General features: G+C 39.6%; 1 pseudogene; it reads left to right on the forward strand.

The window, feature by feature from the left end:
* LOC107747160 (vacuolar protein sorting-associated protein 54-like) overlaps nucleotides 1-4,447 on the forward strand; it is a 20,066-nt pseudogene that overhangs the window by 11,324 nt on the left and 4,295 nt on the right.

The raw sequence follows: 4,447 nt of genomic DNA on the forward strand, positions 1-4,447 counted from the left end.
CACCCTGAAAGACCTACCAGTGAGATAGGATTCAAACCAGCGAAGTGGAATCCCTGTGATGCCTAGTGATGAGACGGTGGACAGGAGGATCTGATGATTCACCGTGTCAAAAGCAGCAGATAGATCCAGCAAAATAAGAACTGACATGTACTTTATTTTTTTTCCCCTTATATGACCTCTTTAAGATTCTTTGTGTGACAGTGTGAATAAGCCTCAGATTTAAAGACCATGAAAATATTGTAAATATGTCCCATCCCTATGGCAGCAGTGAGGACGTGATGCCGTCGGATCAGGAGTTGGGTCGGGTGGCCAATAACGTTCAGGAGCTGCTGCACACGGCGTCAGACGTCAGTCAGGACCGCTGCGTTAAAGTGCTCATGACACGAGCCAAGGTAAACACACACACACACACTCACTGACACACGACACACGCTCACACTCACACACACACACACACGACACACACACGCACACGCTACACACACACACACCTGAACCGGTTTGATCACTATATCGGATCACTGCTTTCAAATCTACGACCAAACTCCTTCCGCCTCGCCCTGTCTTGGTTGTGTAATGCTGACAGCTGTTGATGTGTGTATGTGCAGGATGGCTCTCTGGAGCGCCTGAGCTCGTCAGAGTTTGTGTGTTTGAGTCAGGCGGTGGAGTCGTTCGTCTCAGACACTGAGGAGCTGTGCGGCCGGCGCAGCGTGAGCCTGAGGGGGGCGCTGCAGAGTCAGGCCTACCGCTTTGTGCAGCGCTTCCACGAGGAGCGCAAGACTAAACTCAGGTACAGCTGCTGTCAGTGAAGGAGAGTTCAGAGCTGAGAGCTCTCAGTCAGAACTCAGTGAGTCACTGCTCGTTATGTGTGTGCAGTCTGCTGCTGGATAATGAGCGGTGGAAGCAGGCCGAGGTCCCAGCTGAGTTTCAGGATCTGGTGGACTCCATCGCTGACGGACGCATCACGCTGCCTGAGCGCAAACCCACAGGTAGTAAACCCTCCTTTACTGTCGCAGTTTATTTCTCTAGTTTATTTGGCTTTAATGAATGTATTTTCAGGTATCTGGTGTTTCCATATTTATAGAGATTTCTGTCTTCGGTTTTTAATAAATTATTATTATACCATACAATATAAATAATATTAGTATAAAATAATAAAAGTATGATTATTATTTTTTATTGACATTATTATTATTTTATAATAGTATTTAATGGTATTTTCAGGAATGTGGTTTTTCCATATTTGTGTGGATTTCCATATGAATAAATTATTTAATAAATGATAATATATAAATAATAATAAATAGTTAATAAAATAATTATAAAATATTATTGTTTAATAACTTTTTCATTTTACAGTGCAGTATGGGGTGGTTCAAGTTGTTTTGCGATCAGTTATAATTGCAATGTATTATTCAAGTTTGTTTAATACATGTAAATTCATTTTTCGGATTTTTCCCTATTTGTACAGATTTCTGTATTAATAAATTGTTTAACAATAATAATAACGATAATAAAAATTATTGTTCTGATTATTATTATGATTATCTTCATTAACTATAACAACAATAATCATTTTGTTGTTTTATAATAAATGTTTAAATTTACCATACAATAAGGAGTTAATATTATTATATACAATAATAATAATTATTATTATTATTTATTTATTTATTATTATTTTTTTATTAAATACTATTAAAATATACCTTATTTTTTGTGTTTTGCTGATCTCATACCTTGCGTCCTTTATGGATGCAGTTTATTATTGGCGTTTAATTGAGTGTAGTAAATGTATTTTGTGTCTCTCAGGGTCCGAGGACAGGAAGCCCAGTGAGTTTCTGTGTGTCGACGGGCAGAAGTATGCTGTGGTCGGGTGAGTTTTCAGTGCTGGAGCTTCATTTCACCACTAGTTCCCTCTAGTCCCTATTGTGACCTTTAACCTTTGTGTGCTCTGACAGGACGGTGCTGCTGCTGATCCGGATGTTTCTGGAGTACTGCCAGTGTGTGAACGACATTCCCTCCATCACCACCGACATCCTCACGCGCCTCGCCGAGCTGCTCAAGGTGTGTGTCTGTGTCTGTGTCTGTGTCTGTGTGTTGTGTGTCTCTGTGTCTGTGTGTGTGTGCGCGTGTGTGTGTGTGTGCCTGTTTGTTCAGCTGCAGGTTGCACTGTGACATCACTTGACTGACAGGTTGTTCTTTGTTTCCGTGGCGACAGCACTTCAACTCCCGCAGCTGTCAGCTGGTGCTGGGGGCGGGAGCTCTGCAGGTGGTCGGCCTGAAAACCATCACCACCAGAAACCTGGGTGAGAGAACACACATCACCACATCTCAGACTCAAGAGGAATGATATTTAGCAAAGCACAACCCTGAATCTGAAAGAAAATCTTCATTAGGCTAATGCCTTTCACATACTTGTATTTTTTTAATCATGTTTGCTATGATATGAAAATATACTACTACTAATGCCTTTCACAGGGTTACTGTGGGTCCTTAAGATATCGTAATTTGATTAAATTTAAGGTCTTAAATGGTATAACAAAAATCCTAATTATCATTGTAAGAGGTCTTAAATTTGGCCATGCATAAACAGGAATCACAATATGACTTAATGTGATTATTAAACTTCAAAAGGCCATTGTTGAGTTAAATAAATGCAAGCGCTGCACGTCTCAAAGTCAAAGCGTTTCACAGGCTCATGCTTTCAAGGTAGTTCACAATCAATGATTGCTTCACATTTACACAAAAGATGCAAAGAAATTGCTTCACAAAAGATGGCTCATGATCTACTGTTGAAGAATTATGAAGGTGTTTATGTTGTAATGTGTTGTAGATTGTTGTATAAGTGCATATTTCATAGCTCTCATTTTTTTTGCATTAGCAGCTGGCAATAGTAAAACATTCACATTTCATAATAAGAGTCCTAGTGTATTTCAGACTTGCTTATAATTTAAAAAGGTCCTGCATTGTGTATAAAATCTATTTTTATTGTTATTTTGGTTGCACAATAAACTCTATCTGGCATTTAATTCAACATAATTAAATGCAAACCAAAGACATTATTCAACACACTCAGTATATAGATTTTAGCATCAGCGCATTAAAGTCCATTGCCTGTCTTTAAACAAGTTATCATATCTGCTAAATCCAATATCCATCGACCCCGAATTCATATATATTTATATATTAGCACACAAACCAATTTCAGTACTTGTGTATCCATTGAATCAAATAGGTTTTTAGTATTTGAAACTTGCGCTTGCAATCTGAGATGCATTTACTTATTTTTTATATGTTTTATTATTTATGTTTGTTCTCTATGGACATGAAGATTCAATTTGATTTGTGCAGCTGTTAAAAAATGTCTTAAAGTCTGTTGTCAGAGTGATGTTGTGTGTGTGTGTCCTCAGCTCTGGCGTCTCGCTGTCTTCAGCTGCTGGTTCACTACATCCCTGTGATCAGAGCACACTTTGAGACCAGACTGCAGCCCAAACAGTACAGCATACTGAGACACTTCGGCCACATCACCAAGGTAGACATCCTTACATCCACAAACCACTCAGCGACACGCGCTAACAGCTGTTTTACACTCTGTTCTTCCTCTCTCTTCAGGACTATAATGATCACATCGCAGAGATCTCTGCTAAACTAGTGGCCATCATGGACAGCATGTTTGAGAAGGCTCTGTTTAAGGTGGGTTTGGACCTCTGTGATCTCTGTGATGTTGTTGTGGTTTATCACGGCTGAAGCGTGTGTGTTCTCTGCAGTATGAGGTGAAGGCGCCGATGCCGTCTGCGTGTTTGCGTAACGTGTGTAAACAGATGGCCAAGATGCACGAGGCCATTAATGAGCTCTTACCGGAGGAGCAGACGCAGGTGAGACGCGCACGTGATGTTTGAGTCGTCAGCGTGAACCGAGACTATAAACTCATGGTGTTTATTGTGTGTTTGTGTGTAGATGCTGTTCCTCAGGATAAACGCCAGCTTTAAGCTGCATCTGAAGAGACAGTTAGCGCGGCTGGGAGTCATCAATGACGGCGGACCTCAGTATGGGGGAGTGTGTGTGTTACAGCTAGGGCTGCACAATTAATCGAATTTCTAATCGCAGTGGATGCCACAATTACGTAATCGTTCAAAGCGGCAATTAATCGTTCAAAGTCCACTTATGTTATTCTGTGTGCTTAAGATGCTTTTTTCCCTTCTTTCTACATGTTATCTTAAGGGTTTTTCCATTGTTTTAATTTTAGTTTTAGTATAACACTATAATACCATTCATATTTTTACTTTTTTTATAATTTAAAGAAGAAACCAATCCGATGTATAGTTGACATTTGAGGCTTAATACTATAGAAAAGCACTAAAGGTTTTCAGTTAGAGTGTTTTCAGCTTGTTTATTTTAATATAAAAATACGGCATGCAGTTGCATCAAACAATGGTATAAACAT

Source organism: Sinocyclocheilus rhinocerous, unplaced genomic scaffold (genome assembly GCF_001515625.1).
Source record: "Sinocyclocheilus rhinocerous isolate Xijiao unplaced genomic scaffold, SAMN03320098_v1.1 scaffold1310, whole genome shotgun sequence".
NCBI classification, from domain to species: domain Eukaryota; kingdom Metazoa; phylum Chordata; class Actinopteri; order Cypriniformes; family Cyprinidae; genus Sinocyclocheilus; species Sinocyclocheilus rhinocerous.